Source organism: Grampus griseus (assembly GCF_964374135.1).
Source record: "Grampus griseus genome assembly, chromosome: 10".
Lineage (NCBI taxonomy): Eukaryota > Metazoa > Chordata > Mammalia > Artiodactyla > Delphinidae > Grampus > Grampus griseus.
Genome location: NC_139004.1, coordinates 12,829,767 through 12,852,239, shown reverse-complemented (window position 1 = coordinate 12,852,239; position 22,473 = coordinate 12,829,767). Strand labels below are relative to the sequence as shown.

Sequence of the window (22,473 nt, the reverse complement as noted above, 5' to 3'; positions counted from 1 at the left end):
GCTAGGGTGCTGATTTTTATTTCTGCAGCACCTTGGCTCTATAATACAGTTGTTTAAAAGCTGACACATTTCTGTTGGTGATTCTGTATCCTGCTTCAGTTGGTGACTAACCGTTAGGTCATAAGTAAATTCAGCCAAAAGGCTTCTCAAATACAGCTTCCAGTCAAGTGGAGGCTTCCAGAGAAAAACTTACGTTGTAAGGATCGTATTTCTAGACACTTGGTTCTAAGCACCTGAAAGAGGTCAAATGCTGCCCCGACACCTACCGGTCTTCCAGAATTATCTGCAGCCAGGAAAACGCCGCACTGAGCTCCCTTTAGCATGGCCGTGCCTTCTCTTCCTCCAGGTGCCACACCTGTTGGCCAGGTACCACCCCTCCAAAGAAGAGTCCTTCCCTTCCAGCTAACGCCTGGCGGTGGTACCCACGGAGGGACGGGGTGCCGAGGAGTTGAGAACCGCACTTAAATTTGAGTCCAGAGGAAGTTCTCCGGCGCGGATTCACGAGAACTGCCATCTGATGCTCGGTTTGCTTTCTCTATCTCCTACACTGGTTGCCTCATTTCCGATGAAATTAATGATCCCGAATTAGCGGCGAGAGGAGTGCGCGGATCGTCTACCCAGGGTAAAGCTGGGTAGTTCCATACCCAGAGCAGATTTCCGGACCTGCAGAAAGAGAAGGGAGAGCAGGGAGGTCACCAGCTTTCGTAGGCAGGAAAGGTGAGGGTGCACGTGCAGACAGGGGGACCCTTAAAACTTTCCTGAGTTGCACGCCAAGACAATCCCCGCGGCTCGGTGGGCTGGCTTCCGGAACGCTGAGGCTAAACCGGTTTGAGGGTTAACATGCGTGAAGATCGGAGTCAGCCCTCTTAGTCGCTTGTCGGCGCGCCCAGGACGAAGGGAACGTCGGGATCAGAATTGGCCCACCTCCTCTCCCACTTGGGGTATTTCATGGTCTCCGACTTGCAGCTCGACAGCCCTCGGAGAGTCCTCCAGGGTCCCTGAGTTGCACCCCGCTGTCGCTCTGTCCCCTCCAACTAGATGCAGGGACCCGGGAAGGCGCGCGAGGACCTACCGGTCACCGCTAAAATTACCTCATCGCTTCAGCTCCCCGCCCCTTTCCCAAACCTGGAAGCACTGTCCCCTCCGGCCCCGGTCACCCCTCCCGCCCCGCGGCCCTCGATCCCGAGCCGGTCTTGGGGAAACGCGCCCGCCTCCCCGGGGGCCTCCGAGCCCGGGCTGCGCGCACCGAAGGGTTAAGGGCGCGGACCGGCCGCCGCGCTGTGCGCTCGCCGTGCTCAGAGCTGCTCGCCCCGCCGCCCGCCGGAGGGTGCCCCCCCCGCCCCCCCGAAGTCGGATCCCAGAGCTGCGGCGGCGGCAGCCAACTGCTCCATATTTGGCTTCTATTACACATTTACATACTGGAGCGAGCTAGCGAGCGAGCGCGAGAGAGCGCGAGGGAGGGCGGGCGGAGGGAGGAGGGAGGGGAGAGGAGCGGGGCGGGGGGAGGAGGAGGAGGAGAGAGCAGAGTATACCGCAGACATCATTTCTACTACAGTGGCGGAGCCGTACAGGACCTGTTTCACTGCAGGGGGATCCAAAACAAGCCCCGTGGAGCAGCAGCCAGAGCTACAGCAGCCGCAAGACACTGTTTCTCTCCCTCTGCCCCCCCTTCCCCACGCAACCCCAGATCCATTTACACTTTACAGTAAGTGGCTATTTTTTTTCTCCTCCGATTCTTTCTCTCCCCCCTCCCCCATCTCCTTCTCCCATGATTTAGATTGAGATTCCCCCCCCCACCCCCGCTCTCCCTAGAGGGGCAAAAGCAACAACCAGGAAACAAACCCCAAACCCCATTCGGCGACACGGAAAACAGCTGGAAGAGGAGCGAAGGAAATCGACGCGTTGTGTTGTGGTGTGTGTTTGTGTGTGTGTGTGTGTGTACATACACCCTTCCCCGGCTCCAGCTTCCCGGGCCGACATCCCCGCTCTGGGAGCAGGGACAACTGGCAGGAGGGCTGCAGGGGCTGGGTGGGCGCCCGCCAGGCGAGGGGGCGCGCCCGGGCTGGGGGCACGGGCGGGCGGGGAGAGCGGCGGCGGCGGCGCCCCGCTACGGCGGCTGCCGGTCCGGCCGCGAGTGCGGAGAGCCATGTCCTCCTCCCTGGAGGTGGCGTAGGGGGAGGAGGAGGCCGGGGGTCGCGCTGCCCCCTCCTCCCGCCGCCCCCTCCTCACTCCTCTCCCCGAAGAGGGCGGCGAGAGCGAGCGGGTCTGGAGAAGGGCTGGGCTTGCCCGCGGGGGCCGCCTGGCCTCGGAGCCCCGGGGTGGGGGGTCTCCCCGCGGAGGTCGGCCTGGCCGGGCGTGCGGCTGCGGACCGGGAAGGGTCTGCGCCCGCGGCCGCGCCGGGACTTCGCTCGCGTGGCCGGGCGTAGAGCGGTGGGAGAGCGGGGGGCGCTGAGGGGTGGGTACTGGGGGAGCGGGTGTGCGGTGCCGGGAGCGCGGCCGGAGTGGCGGTGGCGGCCCTGGCTGCAGCTGCCGCCGCCGCCCTGTTGGTACGGCAGCTTCCTGATCATGTGCAGCCGTCGCAGCGGCCCGGAGCCGGGAGCCCGCGAGCGCCCCAGCCCGGGCCGGCGCCCCCGCCAGCGCCCGTGGCCGGAGCCGGGGAGCCGTGGCAGGCGCTGCCCTGCCCGCGCCGGAGTGAACGGCTGTGCGGCTGCTGGGAGGGTGAATGAAGCCGGGAGGAGGGGAAGGAGGAGGTGGCGGCGGCGGCGGCGCTGCGGGAACTGGGATGCGCCCTGGAGCCCCGCCGCTCGCTCACTCTGGGCCGGGCCGGAGGCTCCGCCACTCCTGCGACCGCAGCCGCCACCTCCTACGTGGTTCCAGCGCTGCGCGCAGGCCGGTCCCGCAGGGGGCGGGGCGGGGCAGGGGGCCGGCCGGGCTGAGCAAGAGGTGAGGCGGTGGCGGAGCGCGGCGTGAGTGTGAGTGAGTGCGTGCGATTGTGAGTGTGTGCGCGCGCGCGTGCGGGGGAGGGGGCGGCTGGGGCCGTCGCGGTGGGGAGAGGGCCCCCTCAGTGGCCACTTGGCTGACTCCGCACCGCCCCGACCCCTTCTCGGCCCCCCCCCCCCTCCCCACCGCCCTCAGGCCGCCTTCCTGAACTCCGCGGCTGGTGCTTTCATTTTATTTCAGACCACGTAGGGGGCTGACTGGAAGCGATGAAACAATTCAGGTTTTCGAGGCAGATTGAGCAAGAACCTTAGCGGGGGGTGGAAGTAGGGTGGGGGTGGAGATCCTGCCAGAAAACAAACAAAAAATCAGTTTCCAAGGACTGTGGGGTTTGGTTCAATCCCGTGGCTGCTCTGTTTTGTTTTGCTTTCTTAGTATATAATCCTACAGATAAGAGGGTAATATAAATACTTCGGGAGATTGGGAAATTGCTGAAGAGTAGTAAGGGGGGAAAAAAAAAAGCCAGTCGGAAGCTGGTTATATAATGCGCGATGTGGCTAACGAGAACGGCAAGCTATTTTTATTTTGTTTACCGTATGCTGTGCAGTAGGGACTCCTACAAACTGGTTCTGTCCCCGAAGAGATTCTTAGTTTCTCTGTGAGATCCACAGGATACAATTAGCAAAATTAGAAGACCCTATTAAACCCACAGAATAAAAATTAATGGCTTGGAGTGGCATACTCCGTGCACATCCTGGTGCATGCATGGGAATGTGTGTATGCAAATAAGTTCTTTGCCAATCTTGTAGTCACATCTCATTGACATTTGTGTTTTATAATGCAGGCTGTTCTTAATATTTAAACATAATCGTTACATATCGCTCACAGCAGCGGGTAGTTACTTTAAGGTTATTTTTAGGCACAGCTAGTTACTTTTTCGACAGTGTTAGCTAAGCTATTTCATTTGGGTTTCTGAGGAGCCCTGCAGTTCCTAGAAGCCCCTGTCTTAAGCCCACCGTGTGGTTTATTTGGTGGGTAAAGGTAGTTTGACACTTCAGCCTATTTTGGAATGCAGTGTTTGCCTGAAGAAACCACCAGAGAGAAGGATGAGAAAATCCTGCAAATGAACTCTTGGAAAGGGACTGCACCATAACGACTAATGCTTTGGCATTTAATCTCCTCTGATTGCCCTCTGTGCCTGCATCAGTCAATATTTTAGCAGCTCCACAGATAACTGGGCTTGAGTGCCACCTTCTACATAAAGCAGAGGTTGAAGGACTCCCCTGAACCTTCTGCCTTTCTCATCTCGTAGATACCTGTCAGCGGGTGTAGGTTTTCGGTGTACTTACTCCAGCTCTGATCACTCATGTAATTAGATCAGGCTGCCATGGCAACAGACAGTGTTCCTCCGTCCATTCAGGTGGGTTTGTCTTGTGCCTGGACTACTCCCAAGTGTTTCATGCACAGTATTTGTGCTGCCCCAGCCAGATGAGAGACTTTACTATTTCAGCTGCATCTTCTTTCTGTCATTTTTGGACGGGAGACACTGAATGATGCTTCTAGTTACTCAGCTTTTATAAAGGAGACCAACAAGCTGTGCTTACTGGGTGCAGTATGTAAATGCATCTCCCCAGACAGTGAGAGGAGCCCGACAATCCTGCTGGTGTTTACTGTGAACAGATCAACAAGTATTTGGTACTTGTTAGAAACCTTTCAGAGCTGACTAAAGCAGCATTTCTTTTGCAGGCTGTCTGGTGCCTTTGGCCTTGCAGGCACTTAACCCTTTCAAGTGCAGAAGAAGTCATCCTTTAGAACTCAAGTTGCCAGTAGTCGCGACTGGTTTTCTAACGGATTTATTCAGCGGAAGTAATTTATTCCAGAAGGATATCCCCGTTGTCAGATTTGAAAACTGGACGGCCGTCATAATAGCAAAAAAATGCTACTGATAGTAGGCAGTCATTCTGAATGTATTCATTCTTAACTTGGATTTCTTGGCCATGATCGTTACCTTTGTGGTAGTAGGTTATAAGGTTTTTGTCTCAGGTAAGAGATGATGGAGGTCTATAGCTGGTAGACTGATAATGTATGGTGCTTTTGCACAATAACTTGTACTCTATTTGGGAATATAATTTCATGGGCATTTAATAATGTAGAGAACAGCAGAAAAATAATACTGTTGGGAAAAAAAAAAGGAAAGAAAAGTAGCTTTGGTTGCTGAAGCTCTCTGTTGCTCAGGCAATCCAAATAAGGGAGAGTATTTTAATAACTCTGATATTTGAAAGAAAAAATAATTGAGAATAATAACGTTTTGATGTCATTGGGACCCTGCCAGTCAGTTTACTGTTTTACAGCCCCCTAGTTAAATCCTTTTATTTTCCTCTGGGGCTAAGATTGTTGAGAGGGATCCTTAGTGCTCCTCACAGGGTGTTTATGAATTTCTACCATTTTGCGAGTTTATGTAGTTGGTAACGTGATTGTGACCTGCTCAGATCAAGCGTTGCCGTGTTTAAAACGGGCCATTATTTCCAGGAGGTAAATAGATGGGGGAGGCAAGGATATAAAATAAAGCGCAGAAGTTTAAGTTTTACATAACACCTTGGAGGTCCTGGAGTACCTTTTACAAGGTACAATGTACAGAAAATCGCTTCACTTGCAGCCAAACGTGCACATGTATTTTTCAGTGTACAAATAAATTCATCCTAAAATAAGTATGAAAAATGTGCTTGATTGGGAACTGTGAAAGTCAATATTTTCCCTTCTGGATTTCGTTTGAAGAGGGTTTGGTAAACAGAAGTGATACTTCATTAGAAATATCATAACTAGGCTTCCCGGCCTCTGAATTGTCCTATACTGTCGGAGAAGAATTCAAGGACAACTCTTTAGCCATCAAATTATACATGAAATGTCTGTAACTGGCCTTACGTTTCAACAGACCTAACTCAGTTGTCTGGGAGTCCCCGGAAAGGCCAGCCTTAAGAGATTATTAAAATATCAGTAAGCATGTTTCTGTGACTCCTGGTACAGAGTTTGATTCACATCCCTTTTGTATAAATGTGCCTTTATTTTTTTTCCATTCTGAAATGTCAAGTGGATTTTCTGTTTGCACTTACCTTGAATGATAGTTTTTGATGACTAACGCATGGTTAACACTGGCTCATTTTGTTTCCTATAAGAAGTTAGTCGATAAACATGTTTTTACTAAAAGCCTGAAATTTAGTGAAGGTAGGAGTGAATGTTAATTCTTTCGTTTATAGTCGTCTGCAAGTAACACATAGTTTAGACTATGAAAAGCTTAAATACTTGTGTAAGATGACATAGTACAGCAAGGCAGGATATTATTTTTATAGGGGAGACATGATTTGATTTCCATTGCTTTATATCTTTTGATATGTGCAGCTTAACTGCTTCAAACAGCAGATTTAGTTCTGCTCATACTTCCAAACTTATCAGAAGCAGGCTCTCCTTATTTTGTGAAAAGTATTGAAAATAAGAAATCATAGAAATCCCAATAGAGATAATAATTTCTGTTCTAGGGCGTTCCACACAAGACTGCTCCTTTTTAAGGAATTTTGTAGTCCTCAATTATGCTGTTCAAATTTTAGTTTCATTCAATTCAGTTTAATAAAATACACATTCAGAATTTAAGAGGTGGTATAATAATGAGTATACTCCATGCTAGTGTTGGAGAATATTTTCAGATGTTGGCCAAAAGAGTTGTAATTGGATCAAGGTTTTAAAAATATGTAAATACTTACAATTACAGGAGTAATAAAAAGGTTTAGGTAACTAATCTTTATTGGTGGAAATAGTTTTCAGAAATCTCTTTCCTGTTTCATAATTTATGTATCTTTGTCTTTATCAGTGTAGTAATATATTTTATAATCCTTACAAACCTGAAGTTTTCAGGCCAATGTACTGTAAATATGTGTACTACCTATTACCATCTCAAATGTACTAAAACACATTTTAGAACTATTAAAGACAAAAGAGCAACAAACATTATATTCTCTTTGACATATTTGATGTGAGCAGAACTCATTCATTGATTTTTTTATAGCTTTTAATGCATCGCATTTGTGGAGTAATGAAAATGCAATGGTAATGGCAATAACGTAAGCAAAAATTGTATCCTAAACCTGAAAATTACTTTTCAGAAAATTCATTGTAGTGTAATCACAGTTTGAGGCTTTCGGGGGGCAGAAGTTCCCCTGATGATGGTGTTTGGATTCAGGCGAAGAGGAACTCCTTTTTTTCTATTTAGGTGTTCTTTAACGGACACATTTTGAATGAGTAATTTAGCAGAAGTTTTTAGTGATCATTGTCATAGCTGCTAATCTGTAAACATTTATGCTTCTAACATTCGAAGAAAATGTATTTTTTCTGTCACTGCGTACGGCAAATTTTCTTTTATTGCACCCTTAGCTTTGGCCTACTCTCCCCGAAGTGTTTATATTATATCCTGTATCCATATTATTTATATATTATCACCTCTTTACTGACTGTCACATCAGTATTACTTAAGCCATCTTTCTGTCTTCCACTATTAATAGTATTGTGTTATGTTGCCCTGCTGTGCTTTTTAAATATTAAGGGTTCCATTTTTAGCAGATACAGAAAACAGTCCATAGGCTATTTTCTGGTATGTTGTTTGTATGTTTTTGCAATACAGAGTCCACTCTGCCTTGCTTTATCCTTGTGTTTCTTCCCTCCAGTGGAACACAGCAAGTTATGTTAACTCTTCGAGTTAGTCTAACTGGTGTAGCAACACAAATGCTTTTGAAATAAGTAGGCATACCAATGTGAGAGTAAATTAATATTTTACAGCATTTGCATCATGTTTGACTGTTCTCTGCACTTCAGCAGAATAGGAGGAGACTGTAATTTGGACTCTATAAAACCTTATCTGCCAGGTGATAGGTAAATAGGATGGTGTGCACATACATCGATACACAAGGCAACACTCTCAACTGTTAGCTCATAAAGCAAGCACTTTGCAAATCCACGGTACCTGCACCTTGTTTGAAAATGATGATCAAGTATTTTGATGCTTCATTTGAGATGTTACTAGATAAAATCAAGATTTCTACCCCGTCCCAGGCCCTTAAAACAAGTGCTGTGTAAGAATAAATAGAATATTATGAGCTTCTATTTAACTTGGCCACTATTTATATTTGTAACTCAACAAGCTTCTTAGTGAAGGACAGTGTCTTCCAAGGACTTGAGAGACGTTATAGTCTCGAACAGCTTCGTTCTTTGTCTGTGTACACTTACTGATTACATGTGGGGAAACCAAGGCCTAGAAAACTTCCTTCTTCTGCATATCAGTCCCAGGCGTGCAGTAGATGCTTAAATAAATACTTGGTGAATGGATTAGCTAGAAGTAAGAATACTTTGGCTATTATTCATTACTTTGCAGTGTTGGAAAGCAATCGAAATTATTTTCCTTTCCAGCTGGGCTGTGCTCTTAAAAATAGTGAGTGTGTATGGATGAAAATAATCATGAGATGTGTTGCCATGTACCCAAGGATAATTGGCTCACTTACCTGTTTACAGATTATTCACATTGGAGATCATATTCATAGCTCCAGAATAGTTCTTTTCTGACACCCAATATAATCCTGGGCCTTCTCCTTCCTACTGTTACCTGGCGTGGGCTTAGGAAACCCAAACTAAATTTAAAACCAGCCTAAACAAATATGCAGATCAGCTCCAGTAATCAAAGGCTGAAAAAACTCAGTCCAGCAATGACTAGTTTGGGGATTAGTTTATAATAACTGTGCTACTGATTTTATTTAATGTGGACAGTTGGGAACTACCAGTATTTAAAAACATGATTTAAATAGATAGTGCTGGAAACTATGTTAGCAGATCGAGTCCTCAACTTCTTCCATTTCTATGCATAGGTCTTTACCTCACAAAACCTACTACAAGCACCAAGCTCCCTGATGGAAAGGTATATGGAAGATTCATTCATTCTCTCTTTCATTCATCCATTCACACATTCACTCATTCATCATACAGTGGGTAATTTTTACTTAAACATGCTTAAGATATTGTGGCAGAATGAAAGTCAAGTAGACATACATTCAGTAATTAAATCATTTAAAGTTTAGTGGAAAAAAAGTCTAGTGAGTATATGCATACTTAACTTTTTTTTTCCTGCATTCTGTTCTGTCTTCTATCCCATTAGACTGGTATGCTAATAACTGTGCTCTGTTTCATGATTGTGCCTCAAAGTTGCATGTTGATAGTAAGATATGCCTCATGAAAGTTAGACCCTGGCTCAATTACTATTCAGTCCATGCCCATTTTCACCTGATAGTCCTGTGATTACCAGCATGTGTTTCTGAGGAAATTGGCTGGAATCATTAGAGAAAAGAATGACAGTAGCTGTCTCAAATGGGGAGACCAAGCTCTTAATTTGATTGAAGGGATGACCTTTCTGTGTGTTGGCCTCCCTCTGAGCCCTGTCGAATAAAACCAGACCTGCCTTTTGGGCTGGCTGGTAGCTGTGTAATTCTCCTAAAACAATGCAAAATGTGATGTTCTTAAAGTTTAGATTTCAGTGCATGGGCCCTTGCAGGTGGAATTATTTTTTTAAAGCCATCCGTTCTGTTTCTCATTTTGGATTTCCTCTTCTGCACCCCCTGGACCATTGCAGGAGGATCGTGCAGCAAATCACCAGGGTGGTCCATTCAAGCTGCAGATTTGTCTGGCATCTTGGGACAGCAGGCTCGTCCTCCGCAGCCACTGCAGGAAAGTGCGTCACCCATCAGGTGAGAGTTTTGCGATGCTCTCTAGTTTCCATCTGAGGATAAAGTCTGACCTGGGAAAGTCGCCTACTAGCCGTACTTTAGCACTTCGTAGACTGTTCAAGATAATTGTCTTTGCAAACTCTATTGTGTGGGAAATTGAGAAATCGCCGAGAGGTTTTTTTAAAGCTCGGATTCAAGTATTTCTCTTTTTGATTTATTTGGTTTATGAAGTAGCCTACCTCTGACTTTGTGGATGGTTGATTATTGTGTGTGTTGGGCTTGGGCCTGATCATTTTAATTGTCACCTGTACTTCAAGCTGGTGAGAAAGTTTTGCTACCAAATGTTTATCTTAAGTCATGTTTTAGGTTATTGTTGTAGTATGACCCTTGTGTAGGGAGACGGGCTCGTTTGTTTGGTAGCAACCCGCATTTGTTGGATCTCAAATTTCTCTGTGTCTGTTTGGATTTTACAACTTCCTGATTTCTTCATGTACAGTAAATTTTTCTCATCTGGAGAGTCATGCAGACCCAGGGTGGATGCAGGGTTGATGACTCATGGTTCACTGTTGAAGGGAAGACAAGAGGAGAGTGCCTACTTGAAATCAGGAGACCGTGGAAGTTAGTTAGAAGTTGGGGCAATAAGGGCTTGGGAACACTGGTATTCGCAACCGGAGGAGATTGTGAAATAGATCCCTTCTTTCTGTTTGCCTTGGGAGGAGTCCTGCTCCAAGCTGTGGAAATAGACTAGTTCAGAGGTTCCCGAGCCTGGCTGGGCACCAGAATCACCGGGAGAGGTTAAACAAAATAGAATAGGGGCTCCACCCTAGATCTGCTGAATCAAAATGAGCCTTAATGGTCTCTTGGAGTCATACTGATGTTCCACAGCTTTGGCAAAGGCTGGATCGGGTGGTCTCTGGGCGGCTCTTCCTGAGTCATGTGGGATTTCCTTACTTGGTGAGATACACAGTCCACTTTTACCAAACCTCACATACAAAACTCTGGATTTTCAGCTAACGTATAAGAGGTGAACACTTGCTTTATCAAAATGTTCATTTTGAAACTGATTCAGTAGATTTCTTTAAATAAAGAACCCCCCCAAACCCCCCCACCAACCCCGGGCTTCTAAGATCCAGTGTTTAACTTCCATAGAAATTCCATGGTGTTTGAGGTAAGAACGCAGGGCTCTGGAACCAGCCTGTCTGAATTTAAAATCTAGAGCTGCCTCTGTGAACTTGGGCAGTCCTGTAACCTTCCTATGCCTCAGTTTCTTCTGTGTAAGTTGGAGATACTATTAGATGTTTCTCTAGGGCTGCTGTGAGGATGGAATGACGTAATGTTTGTACACTGAGCAGAGTAGTACCTGGTATATGGTTTATGATCCATGAACCTGTGCTGTCACTGTGAACCTGTGACTTGTCTTGACAGGACGATTGTAATGTTCTTGTTTGGTGACGGTTGCTTCTCAACCATACATGACTCGGAATAAGTAAATATCCCTGTACCTTGGTCTTTGGACCAACATTGTAGACATTTGCAGCCCTGCAAAGCCAACGGGTCTTTTATTTATTTTTCGGAACTTTGTGTTAGTCTACCTTGATTCCTGATGCAGGTTGCCTGTGTATTGTTTTTATATCGTAGGATGAACTGCTGAGTTGCAGGCATAAGTGACGTTACTTGTGGTCTGAGTAAAAACACACACATACCTGAATGCCGGAAGTACTGTGCCTCAGAAAGGGGGGTCAGTAAAGTCCTACTGGGGGGCGAGGCAGGGGAGAGAGAGGAAGTTATCATACACATTCTATCCTTGTGAAATATGGAACTGGGTACTTTACATTTTATGGGCTGTGGGTTAGGGAAAGCGTCTTTCAAAGGAGATAGAACAACTCTAGAGTTCTGTGCAGAGTTAAGCCTCATAAGGTCTACAAGTGTCAGCTCCATTGAAAGGGGTGCGATGTCTTCTTGCTAATTTCTCTCTTCGGGGTATTATCCATTTTAGGCAGAAAATCCTCACCTTGAAGTTTTGGGGGAAGTGGCTTAATTGCATATGTGGTTAACACACATGCAATTTTTTCAACCTGTGGTGTTTAAAGAGAATCATGTGTTAAAACAGGAATGTCTCAAGAATTTATTGTGGAAAAAACGGGCAGCAAACAGTCCTATCTCTTGGTCAGTATGTGTAGCTTATTGAGAAGAGATCCAGGTTTTTATAGTACATAGTACAGTATATTAAGTGTCATAGGAATACTCATATTACTGACAAAGCAGTACAGAGTCACCTTGAGTTTTAAGCAGCTGACATTTCCTAGGCTCGCATTTAAAGGAAGCTTATAAGCATTAGCTAAACGTTTTGCATAAATAGTGGCCTCATTACAGTCCTCACAATTTGATGGCTAAGTGTAAGCAAGGAAACAGTATCATTCACGTTGTACTCTGTTATACTCATTAAGGTTTTTTCTTTTTTTAAAAAAATAAAATAAAACCTAGATTACAGTTATTTCTGGTTCTGGCTGTTTTATCAATACAGTACAGCTCTAGCAGTTTCTGACCTACCCCATTCACAGGCACTGTCTATGTAAAGAAGTGATTCACTCATTTATTCACTGTGTATTTTTTTTTTACTACTGCACAGAGTGAGTAAGAGCTACTAGGAGGAGGTTATATACTTCGTGGTCAAGTAGGGGGAGGAAGAAATGCTCTGAAATAACTAATACAAGGCAGAATGGGGTGGGTTGTACTTACTGGGGCAGGTTCTAACACAGAAGGAATTCAGAAGAATGATGCTGAGTAGGATGATGGGGAAAGACTTGGAGGAGGAGGGACAGTTTGAGTTGAACTCTGAAGACTGGTTAGCATTTCTGTGGGAAGAGATGGAGAGTGTGAGGGTGACCGTTTCAGTGCCAGGGCCATAACAAGCAAGTGCATGGTATGTAATTGATGAGGCCATTGAGGCAGAAGCCCAGGTGCTGGTGGACATCTGAGTTCCTGGAGTCCAGCAGACAGTAGAGTGTGGGAATAAGATTACTGAGAGGTCCGGTCTGGAGATAAATTTGGAGGAGCCATTGGCATGAAAGTGATCTTTGAGACTGGGCTTTGGGTTCTTGCGCCTGGCAGGAAGTTTGACAGGCAGGCGGGATGAGTATATTTCAGTGATGACATCAGCCAGAGTGGAATATGCAGAGGGGGAAGTAAGAGGCAGTGGAGGCAGCAGAAATGGAGCATTGGTGTGGCACAGCCTTTGTATGTTTCCTATTTAAGACCTGGGGTGAAGGGAGGGAGGATGGAGAAATTGGGATGAGGCACAGGGTAGGTAATGGCGGGGGGGGGCGGGGGGCGTCTTCCCTAGACACTCAGGCACCTTGGAAACTCAGGGCTGAGCTTTAGCTCAATGAAATCTTATTGAAACCTTTATTGTTTAAGACCTTTAAAAAAATAGAAACTTGAGCTAATTTTAGCCAGATCTAACGTGTGTGTATAAAAATGAATGCTGCTTTTGAAATTCAGCACATGCAGTGTCTCTTTTCATTTAAACAAATGATCCCTCTATTTTCCTCTAAACAGTTTTATTAAGAAGATTTTCAGTGAAGCCCTGTACACATTAACAACGAGTCCAGCTTTGCCTTTGATCTTTTCCACCGTGGATTTATTTATCTCATGTGATATGCGTAAATCACATTATGCCACCTACTTGACTTTGGAGCAGTTGTTCATTTGTGGCAATTCATTTCTTGTACTTTGATAAATCACATTAATATGGGTGTGTTTCATAACTTTAGTGTGGACTCTTAAATGTTATTTGAGTGTGTGTGTGTATACGTGTGTGTATATATATACATATATATATATTTCCAGCTACTAGTCACAGTTTTCTGAACAATTTGGCTTCTCATTTATACTTTATAGAAAATGTAGAGTTAGTGAGCCTTGGCTCTGGGGAGAAAGACTACATAGCTCAAAGTGAAGGAGAAAGCTGGACATTATCTGGTTATATTGCTGTTATTGGGGAGTCAGTCTTAATATAATGAAGGAATATTTGAGGATTATTTAAGATATTTTTTTAACCTGAGGTTTTTTTTTTTTGTTTGTTTTTGTTTTTTTTGCAGTACGCGGGCCTCTCACTGTTGTGGCCTCTCCCGTTGCGGAGCACAGGCTCCGGACGCACAGGCTCAGAGGCCATGGCTCACGGGCCCAGCCGCTCCGCGGCATGTGGGATCTTCCCCGACCGGGGCACGAACCCGCGTCCCCTGCGTCGGCAGGCGGACTCCCAACCACTGCGCCACCAGGGAAGCCCCCTAACCTGAGTTATTTTTGATGGGGTGTCTGTAGTCCCCTAAATGGCCCAGAATGAGGCTGTGACTTACCTACCTTTCATAAAAGACAAGAAGGTTAGGACAGGAGTGACAGGAATGGAGAAAACAACTCAACAACTCCAGGGGGCAGACCATGCTGTCTGCAAAGATTCAATGAGCATCTAATATGTGAGAGGCATTATGCCAGCAAGACCCTAAAGGAAATATGGAGATGATCAATGGTCCACACTTTCTGTGTATTAACTCTTTGAATCTTCACTGCAATCCTTTGGGGTAGGCACTGCTATTATCTGCATTTCACAGGTGAGGAAACTGAAGCACAGAGAGGTTAAGTCACTTGCCCAAGACCGCTCAGCTGTTAAGTGGTAGAGTCATGCTGGGACTCCAGCCTGTATTCTTTTTTTTTTAATTTATTTATTTTTTATTTTTGGCTGCATTGGGTCTTCGTTGCTGTGTGCAGGCTTTCTCTAGTTGTGGCGAGTGGGGGCTACTCTTCGTTGTGGTGCATGGGCTTCTCATCACAGTGGCTTCTCTTTTTGTGGAGCACGGGCTCTAGGCGTGCAGGTTTCAGTAGTTGTGGCGCACGGGCTTAGTTGCTCCGCGGCATGTGGGATCTTCCCAGACCAGGGCTCGAACCCATGTCCCCTGCATTGGCAGGCGGATTCTTAACCACTGTGCCATCAGGGAATCCCCCAGCCTGTATTCTTAACTGCTGCCATGCACTGTCTCTCAAGCCCTCAGCCCCTTCTTGTAAGGCAAGGTGTGCCCAGGAGTAGTATTTAAATACCCACAGCAGAGGTGCGGCCGGCTCTCAGAGGTCAGGATCAGAGAAGGTTCGTGGACGATGAGCCCTCCTTTTCCAGGTGTGCCTGTCTGTTCAGGGTCACATACAGGCTGTCTTTGCTGTGTTGTTTCCCTTTTTTTCACTCTTTGTCCTCCTCCCTGAGATTCCTACGCACTTTCAATAATTATTAATTGAAGAAAATGATGACCATGGCATATGCTTATCTGTGTTTCAGGGGATTGGCTTAAGTTGGGCTCCAAATGTTTGGTGTCCAGTGATGAACTTTTGACTCTTGAAAGTGAGGTGATGAACTTTTGACTCTTGAAAGCGTTTCACTGGGTCAGTGCTCAGTTTGCAAGGTTTGCCCGATAGGAACTATTTCTCTATGCAGTTTGATAGATGGTGGGTGGCACCCAGTCCAACTCAAAGAAACATGGGGTGAAAGGAGGTCACACTTAAGTCAGGGAGGCCATCGGGAAGCTCAGAGCTTGTATCCCCTCCCCTCCCTCCCCCCCCCACCTCTGCCCCTCCTGTCCCTTCATCTCTGGTCCCTGCCCCTCCCAGGCTCATTTTCTCACCTTCACTGGACCAGTGATGAGTCTTGACCAACTCATGTCAGAAAGATAGAGGGGCTCCCCTGGTGGCGCAGTGGTTGAGAGTCTGCCTGCCGATGCAGGGGACATGGGTTCATGCCCTGGTCCGGGAAGATATCCCACAGGCCGCGGAGCGGCTGGGCCCATGAGCCATGGCTGCTGAGCCTGCGCGTCCGGAGCCTGTGCTCAAGGATAGAGAAGAAAGATCACTTTTCTCTTAGGCTGCCCAGGGAAAACTAAGAGTCTGTCTTTCTTACAGTTGAAGAATGTAAGTGATGATCATTTCGTAACGTGTAGAACCATCAAATCGCTCTGTTGTGCCCTTGGATCTAACAGAGTGCTGTAGGTCAATTATACTTCCATAAAAGAAAGAAAATTACCAAGGATATTTTTTAAAAAAATGTCTTCAGAGGCAAGTCTTGCTTTATAGACACACGGAACAGGAGGATTCGGGATTTGCCCTCTGTGCACACGCGGATGGCAGCCCCAGCCTTCATCCGAGCTGTAATCATACGTGATGCATTTTATTTACAGATTAGGAGGCTCTGACTCTGACATATGACTAACGGGGAAGCTCCTCCCTTACAGCAGTTGTATGTCATCTGCTTCAGAGAACTAATTGCTTGGCAATTCCCCTTTGGTAATTCCCTCTTTATTTTCTGATGAGTTACTTAACAGTGACGGGCTTGTTGAGTGGAGCGTTGAGTTTAATGTGTGCTCCAGAAACTCCACTGTAGGCCTGGGGGATATGTTTTTCGAATTCTGTTTAGCTTTACTGAAGGAACACTGAAACCATTATATGGCCTGTTAATATTTCACTCAATACGAGGTTAAACGCTGAGCGGTGTGCAGTTTTCCAAAAGAAAGAAAAACCAGGCTTCTTTTTTTCAGTGTGCCCCTGTGCATTCGAAAATTATTAAAAAGGAATTTAATATTCATAGAATGTTTAATCCATTTTTTCAAAATAAGATTTCAAATGGAGTAGCTTTCCAGGACACCACAGCATGAGTGGGGGTGTGGTAGAAAGCTGTTGGGCGGTTTTTGGGGAGACCGAGTTTCTTTTAACTGCCCTGCTGCAAGGTGAGATGGCCCACCCACTCTACCTTGCTGGGCCTCAGTTTCCCCATTTACAGGAAAGAAAGCGGGTGAAAGAAGTGATCGCTCGGGCCTCTTCTATCTCTAACACGGCACAGTCCCATGAATAGATTTTATTGTAATTCTTTCTCTCGGTTGCCCCCACCCTCCCCCAGAGACCTTTGCTCTGTCAAACATCATTAGCTGTTGTTTGACTTTCTTCGGTTTTGTATCTAATTAGAATTTACATTTTCAGCTATTATCGTGTCATTATTTATAAAGTAAGTCGTAAGGGGTGCCTAAAATCATTTATCACCCCATCTCTATTAATTTCGTACCTTACCGCTTCCTCGGCTCCTTTTTGCTCTTCTTGCTACCACGCCCCAAACAACATCCATTTCTGGAGTGGCTGTGTTATAACTGGAAGGAATCTTTCTGCTAATTATGGAATAATTTTTTGTAAGGAGAGCGCAGAAGCTCAGCTCTTTGCAGTAGCATCGAGGGTCACATTCTGCTTTTAATTTACAAGTAGAAATCCTTTGGATGTCATTTGGTTTTACCTGCAGGTGCAGATTTGAGGCTCGAGGTAATTCGTTTTTTCTTCTGCATCAACTTTCCCAGTTAGTGTGCATAGCATTACTTGGTCCTGTTGGTTCATTTGTAAACCGTTCATACTGATGTCTCTTGACTCATTGAATAGTGTTTTTCGGCAGCCAGTGCAAATAGAAGAGGTGACATTTAAGAGTGTTTCGTCTTGTTGTTTTGTTTGTTTCATAGGCAGAGAGGAAGGGAAGAGGCAATAGGGGTGTTAAAAGTGAGGGCTTTGAAGACAGGGAGGTTAAGGTTTGAATTCTAGCCCTGGCTCCTTAGCTGTGTGTCCCAGGCCACATTTCTTAAATCTCTGATCCTCAGTTTTCTCATCTGTAAAATGGGGATGATGACAAGGTCTATCTTACAGGATTGCTGGAAGGATCAAATGAGCATTCACTGTATATTGCCTGTGGTAGGATCTCAGTACATAATTTAAAGAAAAGAAAGGAGAGAAAAGTATAGAATTTAAGGGCTGGGAAAAAAAAAACAAGAACTAAGGAAAGAGTTGTATCTTTGGGGGTACTCAGGGTAGGAGGAGCCCTTCACAGTCCTTCGTGGGCAGGTTTGAATTCCAGACGGACCATTGAAACTTGGGAGGGCCTGGACCGCCTTCCCTGTTTTGGGTGTGATGTTCTACTGAAGGTCCACCTGCTCCACAGAAGAGGGTGTTAGTTGCTGTGCAATGGATAGAAATATTACATTTTAAACATCTGCTGTCTATACTTTACTACAATAAGAGAAAACCAATGAAAGCAAAAGTTCCCTTTGATTCCACCATCCCAGTCCATAAGTCACTATTAGGTGTTGTCTTTTAGTTCTTGACAATTTAACATATATCTTTTTTCACTTGTGCCTTTTCTATTTAGCATAAACATTCTGGTTTGCAACCTAGACTGGACAGTTATCCTTTGCAAAGGTTATATAATATACCATCAAGTTGTTTTCTCTTAATTTAGGTTTTGTATTATTTGTGGACATTCGAGTTGGTTCTAATTGTTTACTATTATAAAACTGCAGTGATTACCTTTGTACACTTAAGTATTTTCTTAGGGTGCAGTCACGTCAGATGGCTTATTCCTAGACGGAGGGGCCTTGCTCTGAACTGCTTTGTAAAAGACAACATTTACATTGTTACTGATGATATACGACTATGTCTTGCTTCAACCTGATTAATTATGGGACTTACTCTTTTTTGGCTAATTTAATAGGCTTCTTGGTTTTAAAATTTGCATTCCTTTGATCCCTCTCAGTCGCAGAACATTTCCATCTGTGTTTACTTACTGATTTTCTTTTATATAATTAGCAAACGGGGAGTCTTGATAATTTCTCATCTGTGCCTATGAGCTCTTTGTGTGCTCTAGAAATTGATCTTTCTTAAAGTCATATGTACTGCAGCTGTTTCCCCAGTCCGATTGTTTTTCATTTGGATTCTCTGACTTTTTGTTGTATGAAAGTCCAAGATTTTCTATGATGTCTCTTTTCTTCTGTGATCATACCCAGGGCCAGCCTGGAAGGAAGAAGGGAGATGACTGCAGCTCACATTCTGTACCTGGCCGGCCAGCTGCTCGGCTTGGCTGGAATAGTCCTCATTCTCAACTGCTCACCGCTCCCCTGTTGAACACCAGGGAACCGCTCCTTGTTGAAACCCTAGTACTTTTCTACTGCCGAGGGCCCCTTTCTACTTTCCTTCCCACCTGTTCCTCACTCCTTGACCTTGATCCATCCTGGGCCAGTCTCCTAGATGTCTCGTCTCCTCTGCCCACCTTTGGGGCTCTCCGCCCTGTGTTGCTGACCCCCGTTTCTCTCGGGGAACCCTGCCGTGGGGGCCGTGCTGGAGGCCTGGCAGCCTCCCTCCCGTGGGCCTGGAGAGATAGGAGTTCCAGGCTTGGCGAGGTTGAACCCTTCTTCGAGGATCCTGGGTTGGGCTCTTCACACCTTCTGCTCACTTAGTCCGACAGGCCACCTGCTGAGGAGTGAGCTTCGCGGGTTTGATTTTCATCCAGGTTAGACTGAGGGGCCCACTGCTGCCCAGCTTCCCTTGCTATTGTAGCTCTTCCCTGGAGAGAGCTCTGCGGGCAGGAGGGCAGGGGCAGTTTCCCCGGTATGGAGCTCTGGGGGAGTCTGGTCTCCAGACCTGAACTGGGACCAGTGGCCCTGCTGGGTTGCAGTGGTTTAGGATGTGCTGTCCCTCCTCAATGGCCTTTCTCAATGTGCACTTGTTCTGGTCCAACCCGTTTTCCTCTCCGAGGCCAAAGTGAACATTTCTTACTCTTAGACATCTGTCTGCATCTCTGTTTCACCTCCTTGGTTTTTCATTGAAGTTCTGAATCCTTAACCTGGCCCAGCAGCTTTGGGGTCCCTTGCTTATCTCCCCGGCACTGTCACTCATCTGTTGCCCCTTCTTTGCTTCAGTCATTTAGCATTTCCTCTTTCAAAGTGCCCTGTCCTTTCTTATTATGTTCCAGCTTTTAGTCGTGCTGTTCCCCTTCCTTGACATCCAACTACCCACCTCTATCTGTGTGGCTAACTTTGAATCTTGGTTTAGAGTCCTTTCCTCGGGCAGCCGAGGGACTAGTCCTGTGCTGCCTGTCGGGGATTCCCAGAGCCCCCTGCTGTTCTTCTCGTGTTGTAACATTTTGCACCTCTTTTCCCAGCTCAGTGACAGCAGGGACAGCAAGGACTGTTTCCCCCCTCCCCCCACCAACCATTCTTGGCATTTGGCATCCAGTAGGGCTGCAATCAATGTAAGCATTTCCCCTACGGTGTGGGTTTGTATGATGCAAATTGGATGCAATTCCATCTCTTTATATAGACCATGACTTACAGGACTGTGGTCTGGAGCCAGCCCTGGGGCCTAGTGGACCACAGTGGTGGAAAAAGCTATGGCATCTGTTGAATACCTTTGTGCATCAAAGAATGAGTGATAAAGGTGACCAAAATTTATAAAAGGGCTCTGCTCAGGAGAAAGAAAAGCCTAGTGACGAATTTTCTGGAACAAAAGCTATACGGAATAGATTGCTGGATTTGCTCAGTGATATTTAAATTTTATAGCACTGCACTTATAACCACACCAAACACTATTATCATTGAACTTCAACACAGGAAACAAAATTACCGTGTTTTTGAATGTCTAAAACTGTCTTTCTTTGCAATGAAAAAATTCCTGTTGGATTTCGATGATGTGAGGATTCTTAGAAACATCGCTAACCTGTGGGATGAATGAGTGGATTTGAGGTTCACCTCCTAAACACCTGTTCTCTGCTTTGATCAGTCTCCCTCATGTGCTCTTGTGACCCTGCTCTCTGATTCAGGTGAAAGTTCTTGGTGGGATAATTTTCCCAAGGAGATCATTTTATCTGGAAGAGAGTAATTCTGGAGTCTTAAGCAAGGTTGGTCAAGTGGAGGTAAAGCACGCCATGGACCAGGGAGCCCTGAAACCCTCCTCTGCGTGACCCCGCCCAGGAGGAATGGGGCTGGTGGGGTCTGACCGTGGTGTCCCTGCCCCTTTGAGTTGGCGGGGACAACCTCCTCTCTCTTGCACATGAGTTCGTCTAGAAGTTGCCCTGTTGGTGGTGGGTGAAAATACCATTTCCAGGGAGAGGGTGTTCATTGGTGATCACTGACGTGAGGGTCTGCATGCTTCTGATGGAGGTTCTGACAGGTATGGAAAAGGGTCTGACATTAGAACCGAGGCCTGGGCCCATTGTCCACTGCAGCGCCCCAAAGCCCTTTCTACCTCGCTCTGTTCTGGCAAGTTCCAAATGGGGGCAGAAAGGACTCTGGATGAATTTTGTTTTGATTGTTCTTCCCCTTTTCAAGGCTCCGTGCTGTAATCCAGACCATTGAGAAGTATGACCCCAAGTTGTGGCTTTTTTGGGAAGACAGTCTTTTTATAAGGAGCTGGGAAAAGAATGTTTCTCTTTGGCTGCTGGCTCTGGTGCCTGATCTGACACTTTTCATAAGATTAGCAGTTTTGTTCCTTTTGTAAGTGGTCGTAGTTACCTATTATTTGTTGACAGGAGAAAAGATTATCTAGTTTTTATTTAGAAATCTTCTTCCATAAAACCTTGTTTTCTGTTGCATTTGAAAGAAATACAGTGATAGCATCTAAGCCCGAATTTTGGTGTTTTACTTGGGCTTTCCTGTTCTGCTGAAGCCTCTGTAACCCTTTGTACCTCTCTGTACTCTTCAGAAGGAACAGGTTATATATTTTTTTCCATCTCAGAGTCATCCAAATGAACAGGACTGTTTTAACAATCTGTATAAACCAGGGGGAAGACTACTTTTTCTTTTTTTTTTTCCCTCCCAGCAAGCTTTAGATCCATTTTGGTCATCCTAGAGATTAGAATAGGCCAATGTGAGTAAGAAGCAATGTGAAATGAAGAAATATTTTTGCATGTGTCCTTGAAACATGGGTCTTACCCAGGAGTATTGAGCCTTCTCCAAACAAAACTCTGGAAGTCACAGTTCATATCATCTTTAAGCCCTGGAGAGAGGGTTATTAATCTATGAAAATGAACAAACACTAGCTGTTTGCTATTCTGCTGTGCAGAGAACATTCAATGACCTGACTAATCTCGGAGTTTCTTTCTCTAAATGCTGCACTTTTTACTCTTTACCCTGAAGTCTCAGGAAACGATTTCCTTAAAAAAATTTTTTAAACTTTTCCATTTTAAATGTGCAGGGTCTTCAAAGACTTCACTGGGATGGAAGTCCTATGTTTTCCTGTTTCTTCTATAGGACTAGTCACAACTACCCTTTTCTCTTGGTGGTGTTTTGCAGTCTGGGCCTCCAATTTAGTAAACATAGCCCTAAGGACCACAGTCATCTGGACCGTGTGCAGTGGCTAGTGTGTCATGGGTCCATCTCAGCTGATAATAGCATATCACAGGAGTCAGAGTGCCTCGTATGACTGGTTGCCCTGGGGAGTCCTAATGATTCCCTAGAGCAGAGAGTGTCCTCTTCCTTTTCTAGAGGAGGAAACAAAACCTAAGAGGTTGACAGATTTGCTAGGTTTCAGGGCTAAAACACACATGGCTTGTGCTGTCACCTGGGCCTTGCAACCTGCATGAAGTTCAGTGCTTTCTCCATCACCTTCTGAAGCCGAGATCCCCCAGGCCTTATGCAGTTGTGACTCTGAATCTGTAGACTGAAAAGACAGAACTTGGCTTCATCCAAGGGGCCTAATAGAGCAGTTTTGAGATGGAGCTGGGAAGATGGAGAAAGACAAGAGTACAGCCCCTTGAATGTACACCATTCCCTCTTATAAATTTTGACGTTAGTTTTTGTAGTGCCTAAGCTTGAACTTGACGGATGGGTAGAGAGTGTTTTTTCTTCTGCAGCCACTACACCTTTAAAGTTAAGCTTCTCGAGCTATATTTCCTTTAAGGCACCAGTGTCAGCAAAGTTAAAAACATCAGGAAATTGTATTG

At 45.8% G+C, this 22,473-nt stretch overlaps 1 protein-coding gene across 6 annotated transcripts in view; it reads left to right on the top strand.

Moving 5' to 3' along the window:
• The first annotated feature begins 1,565 nt into the window (after nt 1-1,565).
• Nucleotides 1,566-22,473, top strand: part of ATXN1 (ataxin 1) — a 396,205-nt gene continuing 375,297 nt past the window's right edge. For 4 of the 6 annotated variants that reach the window (XM_082664147.1, XM_082664148.1, XM_082664146.1 and 1 more), the window contains exons 1-2: nt 1,566-1,705; nt 9,599-9,713. The gene's annotated coding sequence lies outside the window, so the exon portion shown is untranslated. Of the gene's footprint in view, nt 1,706-2,852; nt 2,944-4,933; nt 4,981-9,598; nt 9,714-22,473 lie in introns of those variants that run through there. The other 2 variants (XM_082664149.1, XM_082664150.1) reach the window with 2 other exon arrangements.